The sequence below is a fragment of the Panulirus ornatus genome, chromosome 21 (assembly GCF_036320965.1).
Source record: "Panulirus ornatus isolate Po-2019 chromosome 21, ASM3632096v1, whole genome shotgun sequence".
Classification (NCBI taxonomy): domain Eukaryota; kingdom Metazoa; phylum Arthropoda; class Malacostraca; order Decapoda; family Palinuridae; genus Panulirus; species Panulirus ornatus.
In genome coordinates this window covers 10,653,882-10,679,977 of record NC_092244.1, presented here as the reverse complement: position 1 = coordinate 10,679,977, position 26,096 = coordinate 10,653,882, and the positions used below count along the sequence as shown (strand labels likewise).

General features: G+C 48.8%; 1 long non-coding RNA gene and 1 other non-coding gene across 6 annotated transcripts in view; both read right to left on the bottom strand.

The window, feature by feature from the left end:
• LOC139756353 (uncharacterized) overlaps positions 1 to 26,096 on the bottom strand; it is a 115,003-nt gene that overhangs the window by 38,351 nt on the left and 50,556 nt on the right. The window lies entirely within an intron of this gene.
• Positions 23,862 to 23,962, bottom strand: LOC139756465 (U6atac minor spliceosomal RNA). The gene has a single exon (XR_011714350.1). It is a non-coding gene; the product is annotated as a U6atac minor spliceosomal RNA (small nuclear RNA).

The window sequence follows — 26,096 nt, the reverse complement described above, 5'->3', positions numbered from 1 at the left end:
GAGAGAGAGAGCTCTGTTCACTCTTCAATAACCTTAAGACATATATGCAATGCTTCCCTGTCCTCCTCCTCTAAGGTCTTAAAATTCTCTGGGCTTCGAACAAGAGATCCTTGCTGTATCCCACGGTCACCTGGCATCTCCTACAACACCGCACACTCTCCTTCACCTCTCTCTCTCTCTCTCTCTCTCTCTCTCTCTCTCTCTCTCTCTCTCACACACACACACATTTCTTATTACCTCCAATCGTCCCTCGAAGGCACATGGCGTCTTAAAAGGTTTCTCATTCCATATAGCGATTTCCCGTCTTCTATGTTACTATTTTTCTTATGTGCTACGTTTTTACGTTTTCTTTCTCGCTCTCTTCCTCGAAGACATCCATTATCATCTCCTACGGCTTAATAGCTTCTAATGGGAAGGGATTTAATCCTTAATCCTCTATACATTTTGGTGTTTTCCCATTATCTATAACCTTGCTCTCTCTTTTACCATTCTCCATTTTCATTAACCGTTTCCCATTCTCTCTTATCAAACATCGTGTGTGTGTGTGTGTGTGTGTGTGTGTGTGTGTGTGTGTGTGTGTGTGTGTGTTTTGTGTGTTTCTTTTCTCTCCTTAAACGCAAACTTTCTCACGTTTGGCGAGGTATGAGCTGGCAGAGCCAGCGACCATTCCTCCTGGAGAAGACCCACCACCGCCATCCGTCGTTCGGACGTCTGTGAAGTGCCAAAGGCCAGCCAGCGACCGTTCCTCCTGGAGAACGACGACCACCTCCTCCTCCTGGGGGTAAAGACATTCCATCGCAGCAAAAAGACGGATCCAATACTTTTTCCCGGGGGTCAACTTGGGCGCCCGGGAGAGGTCGCACCACCTGCCGCCAAAAGTGAGATTCCTCAAATTATTGTCACGCTTGCAGACCATGATATGTCCAGGAGATCGCGATGATATTTCCTCTCTTTCTGATGCCCAATGGACCGTCATATATATATATATATATATATATATATATATATATATATATATATATATATATATATATATATATGTATATATATATATTCCGAGGAATCCACGGGGAAAATGAAACACGATAAGTTCCCAAGTGCACTTTCGTGTAATAATCACATCATCATCAGGGAAGACACGAGAAAGAAATATAACAGTCAGTTGGTATACAACATATTCACACTGAAACTCCACCTGAAGACTTGAACACAAGGATCGAAAAAATAAAAAAATAGATGAAAAAAAAAAAGTTTAAATTTTATAAGGTGGGAAAAATCCTATCAAACGTCGATTACATCTTGGAACACACTCGCTAGCCTTCACGGTTTATTCTGCAGCCCCGGGATCGCCTGGGAGAAAAGCGAGTTTAAAACCTGCTGACCCGCGCGGCGTTTAAATTGACATGCAAAACGTCAGGCCCGGGTCAGGAGTCGTAAACCTCACCTTTTTTTTTATATATATACTTTAGACGGAATATATATATTTATACACTGCTGATCCGCCACGCCGTGCTGTTGAGGAGGGAAAGGCGCTCGTGAACTGATTTTGTGTTTTTTTACGGCCAGTTTAAAAAGGCACTGCGTAGGGTAAGAAAATAGCCAGTATCTCGTTATCTATACTTATATCTATCTATCTATCTGTCTACCTATCTATCTATCTATCTATCTGTCTATCTACCTATATCTCTGTATTTACCTAAAATCTTGTCTCCTGACCCTTAGTAGAATCATCAGTTCCTTCACTCTTTGGGTCTCCTCCCCCTTGGGTCAACAGCTCCTGAAGTCCATCCGGAGGAAACGGGTGAGCCAGAGAGAAAGGAAAGGGTGTGTGTGTGTGTGTGTGTGTGTGTCAGTACCAGACCAGCATCCATCCCTCGAATAGGACAACCTTCGGTAAGGAACACCAGCAGACCTTCCCCTCCCTCAACCTTCGGCCCTGAACACGTCAGGAGTCTGGGTTGCCTCCAGTCTATCCCCATCATCCCTCATCCTTCCCCCACACAGACACCAGTTCCTCAAGGACATCTGAGGATCGACAGCTACACTATCAACAAGGCCTGACCACTCGAACGTAAGGCAAGAGCAGGTTGCGCCCCAAAAACACGTTCGCCCTCGAACTATATCAACCTATTGAGTCAAGCTAATAAAGATTCGTGGCATCGACCTTGTACTCCCTACTACCATAGAGATTTCTTAATCCTGTTGGTGAAAAAGGAAGAGGCTTTGGCCCCTAATTATAATCATCAAGCTACCACTTCCAACCTATAAATCATTGCCAAAGTCAAAAAGTTATCTTGCCAAGTGCTCTATCATCCAAAAGGAAATGCGGCGTCCTGCTGGGTGCTGCCTTTGGTCCAAGGATGATTGGCAACTCCCAAGAGATTAGTTTATAAGGCTGACAGAGGATGGAATACTGAATCGATCACTATAGAGGATTATGACAGCCCTAAACTCCTCACTGGTGTTCTAACTATATCTAGATTCACATATTCATTTGAGTTGATCTCCTTCCTTTACCAGTAACCTCTAACAGACGACTTCATGTTTAACACTTCATCTACCTTCGTGGTCAACAGTCCATTAAATGATTTGAGTTTGTGATGATAGCAAATTGTTTATAGCTTCCATTCCTGGTGTCATATATTCCTAATGACGATTCATGACTATTTTGGATGCTTGGATAGTTAACTGTTTATAACAGCCAATAACATCTGTCGACTGTACATCATACGAGCCAGTCAGGGTAATTACATCAAAAAAATAAAGGCAACGATACTGAACTAAAATGTTCAACCCTTACGGTAATCACGTTCGTTCTGTATTAAATGAAACTGTCGTTCTAAACTTCCATTATGAGTTCTCGTCTCTCACGCCCGTGCTTCAACAGAGGAGCGTCCCAACGCCGACTCCCAAACAATGGGTACATCGTTAAATTGGAATAGTTGAAGCTTTGAGAACTCGCCTGCAATTGTTGGGCCTCGCGAAAATAGACTACGTAGTATGCACAGCTTTTTTTCTTTTTTTTCCCAGTTGGCTCATGGGTCCACAAGCCAGGGGATGCCAGACGTGTGTATGTGTGTCCACAAGCCAGGGGATGCCAGACGTGTGTGTGTCCACAAGCCAGGGATGCCAGACGTGTGTGTGTCCACAAGCCAGGGGATGCCAGACGTGTGTGTATCCACAAGCCAGGGATGCCAGATGTGTGTGTGTCCACAAGCCAGGGGAGCCAGACGTGTGTGTGTCCACAAGCCAAGGATGTCAGACGTGTGTGTGTCCACAAGCCAGGGATGCCAGACGTGTGTTCACAAGCCAGGGAAGCCAGACGTGTGTGTGTCCACAAGCCAGGGGAGCCAGACGTGTGTCCACAAGCCAGGGATGCCAGACGTGTGTGTGTCCACAAGCCAGGGGATGCCAGACGTGTGTGTGTGTCCACAAGCCAGGGGATGCCAGACGTGTGTGTGTGTCCACAAGCCAGGGGATGCCAGACGTGTGTGTGTGTCCACAAGCCAGGGATGCCAGACGTGTGTGTGTCCACAAGCCAGGGATGCCAGACGTGTGTGTGTCCACAAGCCAGGGATGCCAGACTGTGTCCCACAAGCTGGATGCAGACGTGTGTCCACAAGCCAGGGGAGCCAAGACGTGTGTGTATCCACAAGCAAGGATGCCAGACGTGTTGTTCACAAGCCAGGGATGCCAGACGTGTGTGTGTCACAAGCCTGGGGAGCCACGACGTGTGTCCACAAGCCAGGAAGCAGACGTGTGTCCACAAGCCAGGGATGCCAGACGTGTGTGTGTCCACAAGCCTGGGGAGCCAGACGTGTGTTCACAAGCCAGGGATGCCAGACGTGTGTTCACAAGCCAGGGATGCCAGACGTGTGTTCACAAGCCAGGGAAGCCAGACGTGTGTCCACAAGCCAAGGATGCCAGACGTGTGTGTGTCCACAAGCCAGGGAAGCCAGACGTGTGTCCACAAGCCAGGGATGCCAGACGTGTGTTCACAAGCCAGGGATGCCAGGACGTGTGTGTGTCCACAAGCCAAGGATGCCAGACGTGTGTTCACAAGCCAGGGATGCCAGACGTGTGTTCACAAGCCAGGGAAGCCAGACGTGTGTCCACAAGCCAAGGATGCCAGACGTGTGTGTGTCCACAAGCCAGGATGCCAGACGTGTGTTCACAAGCCAGGGATGCCAGGACGTGTGTGTGTCCACAAGCCAAGGATGCCAGACGTGTGTTCACAAGCCAGGGATGCCAGACGTGTGTTCACAAGCCAGGGAAGCCAGACGTGTGTCCACAAGCCAAGGATGCCAGACGTGTGTTCACAAGCCAGGGATGCCAGACGTGTGTGTATCCACAAGCCAGGGAAGCCAGACGTGTGTCCACAAGCCTGGGGAGCCAGACGTGTGTCCACAAGCCAGGGGAGCCAGACGTGTGTCCACAAGCCAGGGAAGCCAGACGTGTGTCCACAAGCCAAGGATGCCAGACGTGTGTGTGTCCACAAGCCAGGGAAGCCAGACGTGTGTCCACAAGCCAGGGAAGCCAGACGTGTGTCCACAAGCCAGGGGAGCCAGACGTGTGTCCACAAGCCAAGGATGCCAGACGTGTGTGTGTGTCCACAAGCCAGGGATGCCAGACGTGTGTGTGTCCACAAGCCAGGGAAGCCAGACGTGTGTGTGTCCACAAGCCAGGGAAGCCAGACGTGTGTCCACAAGCCAGGGATGCCAGACGTGTGTGTGTCCACAAGCCAGGGGAGCCAGACGTGTGTCCACAAGCCAGGGAAGCCAGACGTGTGTCCACAAGCCAGGGGAGCCAGACGTGTGTCCACAAGCCAGGGAAGCCAGACGTGTGTGTGTCCACAAGCCAGGGAAGCCAGACGTGTGTGTATCCACAAGCCAAGGATGCCAGACGTGTGTTCACAAGCCAGGGAAGCCAGACGTGTGTGTGTCCACAAGCCTGGGGAGCCAGACGTGTGTCCACAAGCCAGGGAAGCCAGACGTGTGTCCACAAGCCAGGGGAGCCAGACGTGTGTCCACAAGCCAGGGAAGCCAGACGTGTGTCCACAAGCCAGGGAAGCCAGACGTGTGTCCACAAGCCAGGGGAGCCAGACGTGTGTCCACAAGCCAGGGATGCCAGACGTGTGTGTGTCCACAAGCCTGGGGAGCCAGACGTGTGTGTATCCACAAGCCAGGGATGCCAGACGTGTGTTCACAAGCCAGGGGAGCCAGACGTGTGTCCACAAGCCAGGGAAGCCAGACGTGTGTCCACAAGTCAGGGATGCCAGACGTGTGTGTGTCCACAAGCCAGGGGAGCCAGACGTGTGTCCACAAGCCAGGGGATGCCAGACGTGTGTGTGTCCACAAGCCAGGGGAGCCAGACGTGTGTCCACAAGCCAGGGGAGCCAGACGTGTGTCCACAAGCCAGGGGAGCCAGACGTGTGTCCACAAACCAGGGGAGCCAGACGTGTGTCCACAAGCCAAGGATGCCAGACGTGTGTTCACAAGCCAGGGATGCCAGACGTGTGTGTATCCACAAGCCAGGGAAGCCAGACGTGTGTGTATCCACAAGCCAGGGGATGCCAGACGTGTGTGTGTGTCCACAAGCCAAGGATGCCAGACGTGTGTTCACAAGCCAGGGATGCCAGACGTGTGTTCACAAGCCAGGGATGCCAGACGTGTGTGTATCCACAAGCCAGGGATGCCAGGACGTGTGTGTGTCCACAAGCCAGGGAAGCCAGACGTGTGTGTGTCCACAAGCCAGGGATGCCAGACGTGTGTGTGTCCACAAGCCAGGGAAGCCAGACGTGTGTCCACAAGCCAAGGATGCCAGACGTGTGTTCACAAGCCAGGGATGCCAGACGTGTGTGTGTCCACAAGCCTGGGGAGCCAGACGTGTGTCCACAAGCCAGGGAAGCCAGACGTGTGTCCACAAGCCAGGGAAGCCAGACGTGTGTGTGTCCACAAGCCAGGGATGCCAGACGTGTGTGTGTCCACAAGCCAGGGGAGCCAGACGTGTGTCCACAAGCCAGGGAAGCCAGACGTGTGTCCACAAGCCATGCCAGACGTGTGTGTGTGTCCACAAGCCAAGGATGCCAGACGTGTGTTCACAAGCCAGGAAGCCAGACGTGTGTCCACAAGCCAAGGATGCCAGACGTGTGTGTGTCCACAAGCCAAGGATGCCAGACGTGTGTGTGTCCACAAGCCAAGGATGCCAGACGTGTGTTCACAAGCCAGGGATGCCAGACGTGTGTTCACAAGCCAGGGATGCCAGACGTGTGTTCACAAGCCAGGGATGCCAGACGTGTGTGTATCCACAAGCCAAGGATGCCAGACGTGTGTTCACAAGCCAGGGATGCCAGACGTGTGTTCACAAGCCAGGGATGCCAGACGTGTGTGTGTGTCCACAAGCCAGGGAAGCCAGACGTGTGTCCACAAGCCAAGGATGCCAGACGTGTGTGTGTGTCCACAAGCCAGGGAAGCCAGACGTGTGTCCACAAGCCAGGGATGCCAGACGTGTGTTCACAAGCCAGGGAAGCCAGACGTGTGTGTGTGTCCACAAGCCAGGGGAGCCAGACGTGTGTGTATCCACAAGCCAGGGAAGCCAGACGTGTGTCCACAAGCCAAGGATGCCAGACGTGTGTGTATCCACAAGCCAAGGATGCCAGACGTGTGTTCACAAGCCAGGGAGGCCAGAGTTTTACTGGAGACAGCAGACAGGAGGCCAGAGCAAAAACTGGAGACAGCCGACAGGAGGCCAGAGTTAAATTGGAGACAGCCGACAGGAGGCTAGAGTTAAACTGGAGACAGCAGACAGGAGGCCAGAGTTAAACTGAAGACAGAAGTGTAAAGTTATACTGGAGACAGCCGACGGGAGGCCAGAGTTATACTGGAGACAGAATTTAGGAAGAGCGTCAGACTAGGATGAGTGGGACGCTACAATGCAAGTGGTACACTCACTTATCTACTCTATTCCTTACGTACGAGACATCTGTACGACTCTCAGGGGGTCACGCTGTGTACCCTAGTTATACCAGGGCTAAACACTGCAAGGGCAAGACAACAGTGCAGCACTGATTCCACACACACACACACACAAAAGAGACGGGGCAACAAGAGTGTAAAACTCTCTCTCCCCGCCACACACACACACACACACAAACACATATATATATATATATATATATATATATATATATAGGAAGACCTGATCGACGGACGCAGAATTCTAAAAATAAATGACCCAAAGAGAGACTATAAGACATCAACGTCAGTATAGTCAAGGTCATTGGAAATCTTCCCCTCTGGCATGAGAAACCTGACCCTCACAAGGCCTGGAACCTACTCGACGTCTCCCACCCTCCACACGAACTCTCCCACTATCCATTCTCTCTCTCTCTCTCTCTCTCTCTCTCTCTCTCTCTCTCTCTCTCTCTCTCTCTCTCTCTCTCTCTCTCTCTCCGTCCTTCCCCCCGACGGGGACAAAGGGCGTAACAAATTATTTCACGGTACAAGGGGGGGGGGGGGGGGTGGCGGGAGTGGCAAGGGGGTAGCTGGGTGGTTGGTGACCGGTCAGCCACCAAACAAAAGGTGAAACAAATGGCGAGATGAAACGGTCGGCCATATTTCTGCTATTATCTGTAGGCCGCCATCAGTCTGCTCTTATCCTTTCGAAAGAGTTCTGTTGTTGTGCGCCTGCGCCGCCTGCGTCTCTCCACGTGACGTCTTGTGTTGCGTTGAGGAGGGGAGGGGGGATGATTTCCTGGCCTGATTGATCTTCGTGTCTGACCCTTTTCAGCGTGTGTGTGCTGCGACCCTTGGCTCGGTCATTTAAACTGACCCTTTTTGAGCTGGGTATCGTATAGTCTTTTAAGGGTCGTGTCTTCCGTGTGCCCAAGGGTCGTATTGTCATGCCCCCTAAGGGTCGTGCCCGCTGGCTGGCTGGCTGGCTGGCTGGCTACGGGGATCTGTAGGCCCAGGTTCGAGTCACGAGCGTGCCAGCTATATTACCTTACCCCTCTCTCTGTGAAGGTCTATAACTAGGGTGCCTGGCGCAAGCTGGGGGAGGAGAGCAAACTAGAAAGGCAGGCCTGAGTTGGATGTGTGGCTACTATTGATCTTGATCAATGCCTTGAGGGTGAAGGAGTTGGGTAGAGTGGGAGAGGGAAAGGGGGTGTGGTGTCAAATGTCAAAAGGCCACCCCGATGGACCTGGTCAAACACACGTTGGGGGTCGCTCCTAAGCGGGTATCATCTCTGGTCCCCGAGACCAGACGAGAGGTCATACCTGTGTATAAACACACACACACACACACACACACACACCTACATACATTAATCCAGACTCATACAGACATTCATACAGGAGGCCTAAAGACGACGGATCAACGGAGAGACAAGACCACCAATTTTCCCCAAATAATACTGTCCTACACGTAGGTCGCTTGGGGCTCCATCGTGTGTACTGACCCACACACACACACAGTCTGGTCCTCTGGTCACCCAAGCCACTGAATCTATTAACCAATCTATCTTTCCTTTACACTTCAGCTCGAATTTTCGCCTTCAGTTATGTTTCCTCCCCGTGCGTTCCCCAGCCCTCTCTGTCACGCGTGAAACTGAGTTTTCTAAAGGCTTGAAAAACGAGAACTGTAGCAAGAGGAGGAGCGGACGCCCACGAGAGCCCCAGCACTGGTGGCCGGTCAGCACCAACACTGGAAGCCAGCTCCATCGCGGGTGGCTACCCCCAACACTGGTGGCCATCCCCAACACTGGAATCCATCCCCAACACTGGCAGCCATCCCCAACACTGGCAGCCATCCCCAACACTGGAATCCATCCCCAACACTGGCGCCATCCCCAACACTGGCGGCCATCCCCAACACTGGCGGCCATCCCCAACACTGGCGGCCATCCCCAACACTGGTGGGTAGTGCCCAGGAATTACAGTCGGTCTCGTGATGTTGTTTGTGGTTTTCCAGCTCTGAGCCAGGCGCCGAAACTCTAATTAAATTCCTTGGGAGGAAGACTTCATGCCCTCTGCCTCATACTGCACACAGTACTTCCCTCGCCTCTCTTCATACCACCTCCCTCACACGACTCATACTACTTCCCTCGCCTCTCTTCATACCACCTCCCTCACACGACTCATGCCACCTCCCTCACACGACTCATGCTACCTCCCTCACACGACTCATGCTACCTCCCTCACACGACTCATGCTACCTCCCTCACACGACTCATGCTACCTCCCTCACGATCTGTACACGACTCATGCTACCTCCCTCACACGACTCATGCTACCTCCCTCACACGACTCATGCTACCTCCCTCACACGACTCATGCTACCTCCCTCACACGACTCATGCTACCTCCCTCACACGACTCATGCTACCTCCCTCACACGACTCATGCTACCTCCCTCACACGACTCATGCTACCTCCCTCACACGACTCATGCTACCTCCCTCACACGACTCATGCTACCTCCCTCACACGACTCATGCTACCTCCCTCACACGACTCATGCTACCTCCCTCACACGACTCATGCTACCTCCCTCACACGACTCATGCTACCTCCCTCACACGACTCATGCTACCTCCCTCACACGACTCATGCTACCTCCCTCACACGACTCATGCTACCTCCCTCACACGACTCATGCTACCTCCCTCACACGACTCATGCTACCTCCCTCACACGACTCATGCTACCTCCCTCACACGACTCATGCTACCTCCCTCACACGACTCATGCTACCTCCCTCACACGACTCATGCTACCTCCCTCACACGACTCATACTACCTCCCTCACACGACTCATGCTACCTCCCTCACACGACTCATACTACCTCCCTCACACGACTCATACTACCTCCCTCACACGACTCATACTACCTCCCTCACACGACTCATACTACCTCCCTCACACGACTCATACTACCTCCCTCACACGACTCATACTACCTCCCTCACACGACTCATACTACCTCCCTCACACGACTCATACTACCTCATACAACCCGGCTCATACAGTGCATACCATCACTCGTCTTTCATCGTACCACCTCCCCATAATTCATAAATTCACATCCTCTTCATACATTTCAATGATCTATTCCCCTTTCATAGGACCCTTTTTCCCATACAACGTATACATTCAATCTCTCATGACCCATTTTTGATACAACGTATACACTCACTCCCTCATAATACAACCTGCTTCATACAGCGCACTGCGGGCAACTCCTCCTCCTCATTCGTTGTCCACTAACCTCCTACATCAATGATGAAGGGAATATACGACGAGGCCGTGTACGAGACAAAGTCATCCGCTCAGAGCGGAGTTTAAGGGCGTATTTCGTCCGTTATGAAATAAACAAGAGTGGGGAAAAAAAAAAAAATTGTTTCCAATGGCGGGGGACGGACAGAGTGGAGCGGCACTGACAATCTCCAATGAAGCTGAGAATTTTGAATTCAGCTGTTATTTTTCTGTTTTCCGAGTTTTTAGTTCGAATCCGGCACACACACACACACACACACACACACACACACACACACACACACACTGGTTGGTAACAGATTAACTCTAAATTTTTCTTTATATATATATATATATATATATATATATATATATATATATATATATATATATATATATATATATATATATATGTCATCAATTTCTCTCTTTTCCATTAGCCTATGACGACAAAATAACTGATAATTTACATAGTTTTCATGAGGCTACGTCAAGCGCTTTGGAGCTTCGACACTGCCTTGAATCAATCTCGTTTGACTCGAACTCGGCCACAGTACTTCCCTACGATTCACATCTCCATTCCGGGGGTTAAATTTCCTTGGCGGCCTAGAAATGAAATCTCATTCCCTGACGATGGGAATATGTTTAATTTGTCTGCGTTTTCAAAAGTCAAGTTTCTTTTCCTACCATCAAAACCCTCGAGCCACGCAGCGGGATTTTGGAATATCCCGTTTTCCTTCGGGGCTTCGATGCGTCACTCCCAAAGCGAGGGAGGTTGATCGAGCGTATTCCTCCGCTCGCTTAGCTGAGACCGGGCGGGTCGTTAGCATCCAGCCAGCCGGCCAGCCCTCCCTGAGAAGCCTCAGCTGTTAAACAACCTACTAACGGGGTAAGATGCAAGGCCCGACGCAAGGTTGGTGAACGTGGAGAGTTGCTGCCCCGCTGTACTCCGTCTACGCCAGCGACGCGGGTTTTCGATGAGAGTGGGAGGCGCACTGCGCGGGTATGTATTTGGTGCGGTACGAACCCCAGCCACACGTCACTCAGATTTGTTCGGTCGATTCAAGATAGTAAATGGAGAAATGTACGCCTGGCGCTATATATAAATGTGTATGTACGGACATATCTTATGTCTACGCTGTTTTATGTATGTACTGTGTATGTGTGTGTGTGTGTGTAAATGCAACTACAGGGACCATCTCTAGTCCTGGATTTCCCTTACAATCTAACAACCTTTCTCTTACAAGTTACATTCACACACACACACACACACACACACACACACGTAGTGTTTCTGGTTCATGGTTTTGAAAGGATCTTGCTATAAGCCAGGCTTTCCCTATGTTGGTGGGCTGGGGTGAGGTGTGGTGGTGGTGGTGAGGTGTGGCGGTGGGCAGGTGGTGAGGTGTGGTGGTAGTGGTGAGGTGAGGTGGTGGCGGCGGTGGGGGTGTTGTGGTGGTGCGTGGCGGTGGTGTGTACCACTGTGTACTGACGGGGCCAGAGTGCCCCTCAGGGACGACTGGTTCATCTCGTCGGCGTTCAAGATGCAGAATGGCGATTACCTGGGCACCCGGAGGGGGTGAGAGAGAGAGAGAGAGAGAGAGAGAGAGAGAGAGAGAGAGAGAGAGAGAGAGAGTACACCTCCCGGACCAGACAGGGTTGAGGCCCACACACACACATCACGTACACAACACAAACCAATATTAACATTACAACAACAGAAGAGTTCAGTCAGGCTGAAGACCTGGGGTGGGTGGGTGGGTGGGTGTGTGGTGTGGGCAGGAGGAGGAGGAGGAGGATAGCCCTAGCATCCAGATTAATGCCCCCTCGGCTGGAAGCCTGGAAGCCAAGGGACGAGGAGGGAAGGTAATGTATTACTCAGAGAGAGATAATCCCTGGAAGCGGCTGTATCGGATGCGCTTGTCCGGCCCCCGTGGTGGGGCAAGGGCGGCGTCGGGGGCGCCCCTCGTTAATTAAGCAATATACCGTGATAATTAGTTTTGAGGATCTGCACACGGGAGGGCCAGCATCATAACTACTTGAAGACCTGCACCCGTCGGCTTACGTCACCTGCGGTGGTGCCAGATCCCACTGGGGGAACTGCTGCTGCTGTGGTGGTGGTGGTCGTCGTCTTAGCCATGTTTACACTTCGATAAGGTGGGGAGGTAGCCGGGTTTCTAAGGGAAGGTAGCGGGGTTTCTACTGGGAAGGGAGGAGGAGGAGGAGAGGACTAAGTCTGAGGTGAGGGAAGGGATCTCTACCAAGATGGAAAAGGGAGAAGGTCTCCATCTAAGGTTAGGAGAGAGGGAGAGAGTGCTCTAGCGAGCTGGAGGGAAAGGTGTGACGGGTCTCTACCAAGGGAGAATGAAGCGGTCTCTACATGGAGGGAGAGGAGTAGAGAGGCTTTTTAGCTGGCCAAGACCTATTCCAACATCAGAACTATATCGTAAGACCAGGAAGAAAAATATACGGAGACTTCTCAGTCAATTTGTCTCCCACTGAAGCCATGAAACCCACGACGGGGGGGTAACCGACAAATTGGGAGAAACTCCTCGTCCAGAGTCCGTTCTTGAACTTGCCTTGTCGAGGCCGGCGAAGTTGGCCAAACTTGAGCCTGGTCCAGAGAGGGAGGGGAAGGAGGGAGGAACTGTGTGGACCGTGTGAGGCGTCCTGTGTTGTGAGTCAGAGAGAGCAAAAGATATCATGATTTCCGTGACGTGCGGCAGATGACTGAATCCAGCGCACACAGTGGGTTTACGATGCCGTGTGTGTGTGTGTGTGTGTGTGTGTGTGTGTGTGTGTAAACAAGGTCTGCCTGACTGAATTCTGGGTCATTCAGGTCTGACTCACTCAGCCGATCGGATCTTCAGGCTCACGGGTTTAACAGGCCGCGCCCAAGTGTTACCATCGTATCTAGTGCGCTGACTGACCACCCTAACCAACTGGTGAACTGAAGGTCAAAGGTGACTGGCTGGCAGGCAGGCAATAATGACTTCAGGACGACCCATCGTCGAGATATAAACGACCTCAGTCGTACGGAACGTAGTTAATTGGTAAACAAGGCCACCTCTGTGCCCCTAAGATGGTCTCGTTAGCCGAGGACATTCCCCGACATGATCTATAAATTTCCTTTCCCTCGCCCAAAGTACGGTTGGGCCCTGAATGCCACTGGACCTGTGGTAGGGATGTGGCTGACTAGCATGGTGGCCAGCAAGCTTGGTGCAGCAAGATGCGTACCGCCGTGCAGTGCAGCCAGGAACGGTGAGATCCACGAGAGAGAAGAAGAAGCCAGCTTTCGAATTCAGCGCCTCAGTACAGCTCCGCAACGAGGGAACACAAGCTGTTCTATCAACCATGTCCCGTTTTCAACGACCCGTGGGTTTAGCTTAGTGATCTAAAGCCTTTACTCGATGACTTAAGTTTTCTTTACTCGATGACTTAAGTTTTTCCGAGGAATAATAAGATAAAGTCTTACGGTAAAGAAAATGTTTCATGTATGACCTGCGATAAAAACAAAACAAAACAAAAGAAATGAACCCCTCTTGTTAAGCACGACTGTAACTACCTATTTACGTATGTACGAACTCTCTTGTTAAGCACGACTGTAACTACCTATTTACGTATGTACGAGTACTTAACGACGAGATCTCGCCCAAAAGGCAGAGCCGGCGCGCGTAGCGCTCACCACTGCAGGGAAGTACATAGTGACAATGAACGAGTCATGAAAGTTATGCGTTGCCAGGTGTTGCGTGCGACGTGGCCTGAGAGAGAGAGAGAGAGAGAGAGAGAGAGAGAGAGAGAGAGAGAGAGAGAGAGAGAGAGAGAGAGAGACAGAACATAAGGAGTGACAAATATGTTCTCGACGTCTGTGTGTGTGTGTGTGTGTGTGTGTGTGTGTGTGTGTGTGTGTGTGTGTGTCGGGGAGGGGGGGGACCCACATCTGTCAACATCTGTCTCAAGGTCAATGGCGGGGAAGCGGTGATAGGGACACGACAGATAAACAGGAGATAAAGGGAGACAGTTAAATGGGGGGGTGGGGGGGGGGTGGTGGGTGGTTAAGTAACTTTGCAGACCAGATAACGAAAAAAAAGGGGGGGGGGGGTTCGTGGGGATGGCCTGTAAAAACAACATACGAAGGGCACCGTAAATAAGGCCCATACACCACCACCAGCAGCAGCAGAAGACATGGAGATATTTTCTATAGACGAGAAATACTATAAATGTAAAAAGAAAAACTCAATTGAGTTTACGACACTCGTAAAAAAAAATTACAATATCAAGTACAAATAAAGAATGCAATAAATGATGGAAGTGTGTCCTTTACGTACAAAAAAAAAAAACTAAAATGCAATATCTCTGGCATAACCAAGAGAATCTCTCTCTCTCTCTCTCTCTCTCTCTCTCTCTCTCTCTCTCTCTCTCTCTCTCTCCGTCTATCTATCCATGTCGACAAGAGACTGTCACATCGACCCGCTATCCATTTACGTGTGGAAAAAAAAACCCATCGCTCTCAAAACACACGCGCCCAGACCTCACGACGAACGCACCGTCGTCTAAAACTTCAATTGACAGTCAAAAAAGAAAGAAAGAAAAAAAAGACTTTAGAAATACTTCAAGACATGGCCGCTCCTAGTACTAAGGCCGAATAGAATTACTGGCACCTTGAATCCCATGTTTCTCCCGGAGGGTCAAGATATCACGGGGGCTCCCCCTCCCTGGCAGGAAGCGAATCCTCCAAGAGCAGCTGTTTATCACTGTAGCAGAGGCTTCCCTTCCCTGATGAATGGAAATAAATCTGAGCCCCGGCCCGCTGTCGTGCGCACCCTCAGGCTCTCTCCTCGTTAATTTCTTTTATTGCCGGAACACTGCGCAGGCGGCGCCGTGGAGGGTTTCCCCCTGGGGTAAAAAAAGAGGAGTGATACGAGTCTTACCGGTTCGAATTCCGGTTCGTTATCTCGACACGCCGAGAAGCCAAGCAGTTTTCTATGTCTGTGCCTTCATGGGAAGTGGAAATGATGATAATGATAATACCACAGAAATGCTCCTCTTTTCCTTCTTTACAAAGGTAGCGTCAGGAACAGACGAATGAACCTTCGAGGAAAGATCCTTGCCTGGTTCCTTCATCTGTTCACATGTTTATTAAGTGATGATACAGGAGAAGAGAATTTCCAATATCCGCTCTTACACACCTTTGTAAATCGCCTTCGACGATATGCAGGAGATACGTAAGGAGTATTCTTTTCCCCTTCTCCCTATGGATTAATAATAATAATAATAATAATAATAATAATAATAATAATAATAATGGTACAGTGATCATACGGCTGGCGAGGCATTAATAAACTAATGGGAGTGAGTGAATCATCATACGGCTGGCGAGGCATTAATAAACTAATGGGAGTGAGTGAATCATCATACGGCTGGCGAGGCATTAATAAACTAATGGGAGTGAGTGAATCATCATACGGCTGGCGGGGCATTAATAAACTAATGGGAGTGAGTGAATCATCATACGGCTGAAGGGGCATTAATAAACTAATGGGAGTGAATCATCATACGGCTGAAGGGGCATTAATAAACTAATGGAAGTGAGTGAATCATCATACGGCTGGCAGGGCATTACGAAACAATCGCTCAGCATCCAGTTGTCCTGTTGGAAAGCTTGTCGTACAGCGATTATGGGTTTCCTGCTCACACAGCGAACTCCCATTACGGCAGTAAGAACCACAGGGCTAACAAAATCATCAGCAATAATTACATCATCGGCAATAATCAACAGTTCCCCAAGCTGGCAAATTGACCACACCGGGAAAGGAACCAGGTCCCCTGTATAACTGGTCAGTCACTCACGTTAACCTGAACTTCAATACGGCAGAACGAATCGCCAGTTTTATATATATATATAATATATATATATATATATATATATATATATATATATATATATATATATATATATATATATATATATATATATATATATATATATAACCAGAAACAGGAGGACAAGAACAACAGCAGCATTTTCATAGCCACAAAACAACGGCTGTCGGAAAGGAGCGGAACTTACTCATTTCAAAGTAATTAAAACAAGTCTATTTCAGGTGACAAAATTTCAGAGTTTTTGGCCCCCCCCCCCTCCCACACACACCTTTCAAAGCTCCACCCTCCACCCCGTCCAGACCAGAGGTAGAGAATGGAAAGCAAACTCCGGCCGCTTCAAATTAAAGGCTAAAACTCGACCGTTTACAGTTTAAAAGGGTGGCCCTTCAGTGTCAGTTGGGAATGGTCCTTTTCTTTTTAAATTCTTTACCTTCTCAAATACAAGGTATGGTACTTCCGCACCAAAGTTCTCGTTGTCACACTCTTCTTTCTGAAAATGTGTGTGTGTGTGTGTGTGTGTGTGTGTAGCTGTGTGTGTGTGTAGGTGTTCTAACCATTCAATTAACTGTTCTAGTTGATGTAACTACCCTGACTATCGTTCCACCCGTTCTAACAGTTATAACCATCGTTCTAACGGCTTTCCTAACTGTCTGGACTATTATCGTAACAGCAATGACTATTGTTCTTAATCTTCATGTATACACGTTCTTCCACCTCTTTGTCCCAGCAGTTCTGACTGAGTTTCCAGCAGCTTTATAAAGCTCAGCCACTCATGCAGAGTGGCAGGTCTGAACGTATGATGGAGGAGGGAGGCAGAGACACACACTCTCACTCTCTCTCTCTCTCTCTCTCTCTCTCTCTCTCTCTCTCTCTCTCTCTCTCTCTCTCTCTCTCTCTCCAGTCACTCCGTCAAGCGGAGAGGAGATCAGGTTAATGATAAAAGTGGGGGGTCCACTTTACAGCGACCCCACCTACCCCCATACACTCTGTTAAAGAAGGGCAAGAAGGTAGGAAAGCCGGGGAAGGGGAGGGAGGAAGGAGGGGGGAAGGCTGCTGGGGTTCTGAGTAAAGAGCTGGAGAGAGAGAGAGAGAGAGAGAGAGAGAGAGAGAGAGAGAGAGAGAGAGAGAGAGAGAGAGAGAGAGAGAGAGAGAGAGAGGGAGGGAGAGCAATGTGGTGGGTTGGAGTTTCAGAGGACAGACATATACGTCCAACAGACACAACCTCGCCCACACAGGATGCACCTCTGCCGGGCGAGGCAGAGCCTAAAAGACCACTTCACACAGGAACTCAAAACAGCGAAGACCACTGGCTCCTTTCGAGTTAATACCCGACATCAGAATCTCACAGATCAGTGTGGTAAATGTACAGAGGCAAACACGTAAAACGAAGAGAAGGGAAAGGAATGGTAACACACACACACACACACACACACACACACACACACACACACACACACACACACACCACACACAGGCAGGCAGGCAGGCAGGCAAGCAGACAGACAGACAGACAGACACACAACAAATGAAGGGACGTGTACGCAGGCTCCAGCAATCCGACACGCTCCCCTCTGAATCGCTCGCCAGAAGAAAATGACCTTTTCTCTTTTGTACCCTGGGATCCTGATGGCCCTGATGGTGTGGTCATTCTCCAGGGGGGGAACGAGTGGACATTTCTCTTCCCTAAGGCGGAACCAGGTCATTTACATTCAGAGTGGGGCGGAACAGGTCATCGGCTAGGATTGAAGCAATTGACCTAACACCTCTTTCTTTTTCCCTTGTTGGACCTGATGATTAGACTGGTAAACGGTTCGGTCTCGCTGGCGAGTGAGGTGGATTTACACACCAGGGTGTGAGGGATGCGCCTTATCTCTACGACTAGACGGACTTTTAAGTTATTCGATCGGCTAAAACTGATTCGACATTGGGGACCATCCTCCGACCCGTCCAGCTTACACCATGACCTGGCTTGGTTCGAGCCCATGGCGTTTGGCTTAACCCACTGTCTTGGCTGGCTTAGTCCCATGACTTAAGTCTTTAATCCACGAGGATAACTGTCTTAACCCACGACTTGGCTTGCTCGACCCATGACCTACCCGGCTCAATCCATGATCTTGCACCCTATGGAATATGGCCATTAGTATTTTTGTCTCGCTCAGCAGTACGTCACTTGACCTGTTTTTTTTTTTAACCTATGGAAATGAGGAGCAACCCGTGACCTGGTTAACTGAGCACTGACTGGTGTGAGGCTGAGGGAAGCGGGGCCAAAGTGGGGGTCAGATCAGGTCACATGAGGAGCGGAGAAGGTGATCAGGTTTACAAGTTGGTGTAGTACGAAGTTTGGGTGTACCTGTGGGATGGGAGGGAGTCTCTGTTCTTTCTTATCTTTCCTTCATCTCGGTGGTGTCATGCCACACCAGAGAGGGAAGGGAAGGAAGAGAAAGGAACGTTCTCTCTCTCTCTCTCTCTCTCTCTCTCATTTCAAATGTCTTCCCAGGCAGGAAGAGACGCATCTTATTCACATGTTTCTTTCTCAATTTTTCCCTTTCGAATAAATTACGAAACACACCATCCCTGTCCTTCACTAGCCGATCGAAATGAAATATGACGGCCATGTCCCCAAATTCCGATACGATAAAAACCATCTATATCTATCCTTTCCAGCATGGCGAGGTGGAAAAAGTCATTCATTCTACCGTCTGCTTCAAAACAACCCGACTGTGTGAGCACAAAGCAACAATCCACGACAGCATGACACATTCAGCAGAACACATCTCCATAGACTTCTTCAACATCACCATTACGTAATCAACCACAACAAAATAACATCTACATTGCTTTACCTATAACGAAACTCACAAAGCCTCTTATATTCCCTTTTTTTCTTTCTTTTTTTTTCCCTTTCTTAATCGCCAGTGGAATTAGAGACACGGATAGTTTCTTTTTTTTTTCCCCCAGTGCTTTAACAGAAGGAGACCAACGAACGGGCAGGTCTCCTGTAGTTCATATCCTCACCGCCTGCTGGTGGCCCCCCATGAACACCCACCTTTCAGCTTGACAGCTTAGCTGGGGGGCCGACTCCAACACCCGTGACCAAATATTTTCTCCCTATTTTTTTTTTTCCCCCCCCTTTTCCTCTCCCCACTAACTCTCCCTTTCACGTCACTGGGGTTGGGGCTGTTTCGATGCCGTCTTGTGTCAATACCTTAAAAAAGGAGAATTTAAAGGTTTCACTCGTGTACTTTAAAAAAAGAGAGGGGGTTAAACTCGCGTACTTAAAATCTCAAATCGGGTCCGTGATTTAAGGCATCATGTTTATCAATGGTATATGTAAAGTAGAGAGAATACAAAACATCATTTACCCATTATATCAACGAACGACGTGGATTGTACTACGAATATGGTGATAAATGAATATCTATAAAAAGGGAGACAGTAGCAAAAGCCGATATACGGGAGGTGAGCATCGTGAAGAGAAATTAGTATATAGGATACAGGACAGGAGGGTAGGCAAGTCCAACTCCCCATATATATATATATATATATATATATATATATATATATATATATATATATATATATATATATATATATATATATATATATATTACGAAGATGAGCTAAAATAAACGATACAGACCATAACATATACAGAGAACAACTTTATATATATATATATATATATATATATATATATATATATATATATATATATATATATATATATATATATATATATATATATATATATAATGACATCGTTTCCCAGATCTCCTAAAAAAAAAGATAAAGATAGAAAACGGGAAATGATAGGACAACAGAGGAGGTGCAGCGTGGCATCAGACTTGCCACCTGAAGTCTCACACGTTTTCAGAATACTTCGCCAGGTTCAGCCATTCACACTCTCATCCGCCGACGTTAAAAAAAAAAAATTCAAATTACTAATTCCGTTACCTTCTCAAACTTTTGCACTTGCCGTTTTCTTTCGCAGGGAGTTAATTAGTGTCTGGTTTTCTTTTAATCAAGTCGTCTTCTTCCCTCCAGGAGGCAACCGCCCTCCGTCCTTCCTTAACCCACCCCCCCACCCCAACCACCTCCTCCCTCCACTTGAGTCTGGCTAGTTGCGTGTGAGGGGGGGAGGCGCGTGCAGACAAGGCGATACTCATTTGAAAGTTAAATTCGACGGAGGAGAAATTTAGATATCTCGGCGAGCAACAGGACCACTGTATGGCATCCGGCAGGTCGCTAATATTCCGTCTAAAGATATTTAAGTCCAATATGCCGTTTAAAGATATTTAAGTCCAATATCCCGTTTAAAGATATTTAAGTCCAATATTCCGTTTAAAGATATTTAAGTCCGTTTAAAGATAAGTCCAATATTCCGTTTAAAGATATCTAAGTCCAAAATTCCGTTTAAAGATATCTAAGTCCAATATTCCGTTTGAAGATATTCAAATCCAATATCCCGTTTAAAGATATTTAAGTCCAATATTCCGTTTAAAGATATTTAAGTCCAATATTCCGTTTAAAGATATCTGAGTCTAATATTCCGTCAAAAGACACTTAACTCCAGGTGCTGTACGTAGACTTAACAGTTACCAAGAGTTAGAAATGATCAAGTAAGAATTCGTTGCATACATTAACAAAGAAAAGAAAAAGAGAAAAAGTGAGTGGAAAAAAAAAAGGAAAATATTCGTGATTGTTTGTACATGTTGGCAGATATGGTACGTGGGAGCATGCAGAGGTTAGCTTACTTTGAGCACGAATCCGTACCGTAATTCAAACGCACTTTGAACGGGTCGGTTTCACGAGAGAGAGAGAGAGAGAGAGAGAGAGAGAGAGAGAGAGAGAGAGAGAGAGAGAGAGAGAGAGAGAGAGAGAGAGAGAGAGAGATAACATTACGAACAATGATTTGACCGAGAGAGAAACTTGCTGTTCAACAGAGGTTAATTAATGTAATTGCCCGAATGATCCAACTGGTCACGCTAAGGATGAATGAAACTTCCCGCTCACCGAAGTATCTGAAACTTCGTTCATTAACGAGCGTCAAATCTTCGTTATCAGTGTTGATAAATGACGAAGGGAATGAATAACTAGTTAATCCAATCCACGAAATGTAGTTATCACGCATTGAGATAAATACAAACTCTATTATGAAGAAAATGGACTTTGAACGTTTTGTATATTACAAAATCGCTATAAACAAAACAATGCGTCACGCTATATGATTTTTGACATGTTAAATCCACATTTCTTGATGTTAAATCACGTACGTAAGACAGACGCGTCAAAGACACAGCAAAGACTTGAGAGAGTCAACGTGTTGAAGTGATAGTGAACTCCGGGTGGCGAACACCGCAGACTTTGACGCGCTCGTGAGTATGTCAACTGAACTGTGGGCAGTAGTGTACTAGGAGGTCAACTAACCTGCATGTCTTATGCCACCAAGGGTTTGACCCAGTGTGACACACTCACACACACACACACACACACACACACACACGCACACACACACACGCGCACACACACACACGCGCGCACACACACACGCGCACACACACACACACACACACAAAAAGATATATTTAACCTCGAAGGGTAAGCAAGAGGCGATTGCGTCCTCGATATTGAAAAGGTAAAAAAATGCATTTTTTTTTTTCAGTGCCAAATTTAGTGACGGAAACTTGGTGCTGGAAGAGAGAGAGAGAGAGAGAGAGAGAGAGAGAGAGAGAGAGAGAGAGAGAGAGAGAGAGAGCGATGGACTACTCAATTCCTGACAGAAGGTGTGACTGGGCCTGACTATCCTTAGGTATGGGCCCAGCTGGGGAGCTCTTCAGCCCCCCCTACCCCCCCAACCCCCCTCGTCCCACCAATGGCCGAGGAAACATCCCACATCAGGGCGTCCCCCTTCAACATCCCATGAGGTGGAAATCGTCTCTGGGATGGCCGAGGCTAGTCTACCGTCAGTGGGATAGATGTGGCTAACCTCTGGGATGGCCGAGGCTAGTCTAACCATCAGTGGGATAGATGTGGCTAACCTCTGGGATGGCCGAAGCTAGTCTACCGTCATTGGGATAGATGTGGCTAACCTCTGGGATGGCAGAGGCTAGTCTAACATCAGTGGGATAGATATGGCTACCCTCTGGGATGGCAGAGGCTAGTCTAACATCAGTGGGATAGATGTGGCTAACCTCTGGGATGGCCGAGGCTAGTCTAACCATCAGTGGGATAGATGTGGCTAGCCTTAGGCTGCTGGCATTTGAGCCAGCGAAAGAGAGAGAGAGTGGGATATATATATATATATCCCAGCTCGAATCCCGGACCAGAGCTGTTGTTTATCTGGACATGGGTTCCAGAGTGTCCCCAGGTAGATGGGGTGGGTGTGTATAGACCGGGCGGGTCCAGTTGGCAAATGGAAATAGAGAGAGTTTGGATATGGGGTCGTTCACCAGAGATGGCAACAGCCTGTAGTCTCTCTCTCTCTCTCTCTCTCTCTCTCTCTCTCTCTCTCCCCACCCCACACTCCCACTCTGTAGCGTGTGATACGATAGGTCAATTTCGCCCGACGGTTGGGGGGGTGGCCACTGGCCTGAAAACTCCTGTAAATTGGGTCAGAGGTCAAGGGTCGGCATACCACAAGGGGAAGGACAGAGCAGAGGGTTGAGTTCTTATACCACGAAGTTGATCATGGATGAAAAAGCTTGAAAGACAAAAAAAAAAAAGGGAAACTTTTTAATGAAGAGAACGTGTGTGTGTGTGTGTGTGTGTGTGTGTGTTGTGAACATCAAAATGATCCGCAGGAGGATAAAGCGGAGGCTATGACAAGCGAGGATCCATTGCACAGGAGAGAGAGAGAGATAGAGAGAGAGAGAGAGAGAGAGAGAGAGAGAGAGAGAGAGAGAGAGAGAGAGAGAGAGAGAGAGAGAGAGAGAAAGAAAAGCTGAGACCATATTTATACACTTCCAAATTTGGGGTTTTGTTCATGATAAAAGTCTCTTCGTGGTGTTCGATCCGTGTCGTGTAATAAACCCCTGGCATAAAAAGAAACGAGAGAAAAAAAGAGAGAAAAGAAAGAAATTTGACAGAAACAATGTTGCTTAATGACCTCGGGGGAGCGAGGCCTTATATCAGAAACTTTCCTCCAGTAGAGAAGAGAGGTGTGTATGGTGATGGGAAGTTTTAAGAGACAGTTTATTAATGAGGTTTTGTGATACGTCCTTCGACTGGACCTTTCTATAAGGCTGGGGGAGGAACGAGCCACGCTTCGAGGCTTCTTGCGAGACGAGGCTCCGAACAGGGAAGGGTTCAAAACCCTCGAAGCTTCGAAGTGACCAAATGGAAGAGAGTCGGTCGCTCGCCAGCGAACTCTTGTGTGTTCTCAAAAGGTGCATAGACAAGAGAGCCTCGTGAGAGAGTCTGATAAGTTGACTCTGGGTATTAGATATGCACTACGTCACTGCAGGACCGACAGGCTACACCCACGCCAGACACACAGACACAGACACACACACACACACATCTTACGGGTTCGACCAATGTTGAGTGAGACAGACTGCAGTTCTTCATATCCCTCAGGCATCGAGGATCTGTCTCGGGGTCTCCTGATCCTCCTAATCTTCCTCCTACTCTCCATTAACCCTCCTACCACCTCCTCCTTCATTACCACCTTCTTCTCTTCCTCCTCCTCCTCCTCTTCTCTACCCTCTACCGCACCCATGGGTCGTAAAAAGACTTCGACGGTGAGTCAGAGGCACCGAATATGTGTCGTAATATTTATAAATATTTCCGTCCCCTTCAATCATTCTTCTCTCCTTTCCATCAACTCTCCCTCCTTCCCCTTCCTCACCCTTTTCCTCTTCCTCACCCTTCTCTTCCTCACTCTCCTCCTCTTCCTCATTCACCTCCTCTCCCTCCCTCTACGTCTCACCAGAGGCGTCCGGAGGCCACCCACACCTACGAGAGCGAGGCGCCACTGCCCCACACAGGAAACAACTGCCAAAGGGAATGGGCATGATTTCCCGCGAGGCCTTAGGCGCCGTCCCGCGAATATTGGATCCCCGACTGCATGACGGGAGAGCCGGGTCATGCAGTGCGTGTCTGGGAGTTACTGTCCAGCCAGTGAAGGCGCTGTTCGGAAGCTGAAGGCACTGTTCAGGCACTGGAGGCACTGCTTCAGGCACTGGAGGCACTGTTAGTGCACTGGAGGCACTGTTCAGACACTGGAGTCACTGCCCAGGAACTGTTCAGGCACTGGAGTCACTGTTCAGGCACTGCTCAGGCACTAGAGGCAATGCCCAGACATCGACGGCACCTTACAGGGCTCGAAAGCACTGCTAGGGCAGTGACACTAGGCATTCCTCAGGCTGTAAAGTGTTAGGGCTTTCTCTCTCAGAGAGAGAGAGAGAGAGAGAGAGAGAGAGAGAGAGAGAGAGAGAGAGAGAGAGAGAGAGAGTGTGTGTGTGCACTACGACTTGCCATCGTCATCAAAATGTCTCTCCTCATCTAACGTCAGGTGTCCAAACACCTGGGCTCAACCGTCCGAACACATAAAACACCTGTAATGGACTCTTGTGCTTTTGAGAGAGAGCAAGCAGTCACCCTCCCACATTCCCCCCCGACCAACCCACCTCCTCCCGGAGAATTTATGTAGATCCCTAAAGCAGACTACCTGTTTACAGAGTAAACATTAATGACAAATATGTATAAGGCTGCTGTGAGGGTAAACAATTGTAATGGAGCTTCGTTTACACAAGCCAGGCACTCGCCGCCACACACTTTTGAACCACACTCGCGCAACGCTCTGTCACTCCCGTGCAGCCCAGGTCTCGCCATGTCCTCGACACACAGCTAATCCCTCCCTAGGTCTCGCCATGTCCTCGACGCACAGCTAATCCCTCCCTTCCACAGATGGTCTCCAAGGGCCAATACCCAGCAAACTACTGTAGCTTAAGGCCAGACGCCTCTCCTGGACGTAATGAATCTCTCACTCACTTGAGGCGATGTTTATTTACTGAAGTAATATGACGTCTCGAAAAATACAACAGAGAACGTGTCTGACAGAGAAGGGGGACCTGTAAGGAAGGGGACTTACTTCACGGAGGACATATGTGACAGGGGACTTGTTTGACAGGAAACTTGTAAGAGAGGGGACTTGTCTGATTGGAGACTCATATGAAAAGGGGACTCGTTTGACGGGGGACATGCGTGACAGAGGACCTGTTAAACATAATCAACTGACGGAGGACCCGCTTGACAGGGGACGTGTTTGAGAGGACTTTAGTGACGGGGGACTTGTCAAACAGGAGAACTAATTGGCGGAGGACCTTTTCAATATTTTTACACGTCCTTTTTTTTTCGCCAGGGGACCTTGCGTGAAGTAAACTCCTCAACTCCTGCAAACCTACGTCCGGTTGGTCTTCGCTCGTTCCCCCGCCTACCCACCCTCCTAAATGCCCTTCCTTCAAGACTCCCCTCCCCAGCTTCTTCTCCTCCAACAAACCCGTCCCCTTCCCCTCCAGTCAACGACCAAGAAAGGCATTCCAAGATCTATTTCCAGCCACCTGGAATCTGGACGATATATTTAGCCCCGAACTTAACACAGGAGGAGCAAAATACAACAAGTTCCTCCAAGCGAGCTGAGCACTGGAGGCAGATCGAACACAGCTCAACACAGGTGTTATATCTAACCCAGTTAAACACAGGAGACACATACATCTGTCAAAGCTCAACACATGAGGCACACCTAACCCAGCTCAATACAAGTGTCACATCTAACCGAGCTTAACACAGGAGAACTTAATCTTAATGAGCCGCATCTATTCGAGGAGAATCACCTTTGCTTAAGTTTTTGAGACGGACGACAATTTCTGAAGGCGAAGCCTCAACCAGAGCCAAGACCACTGTGTATGAATATTTAACTGAGTAAATTATGGAAGGTAATCTACACTAGTGAAAAAAGA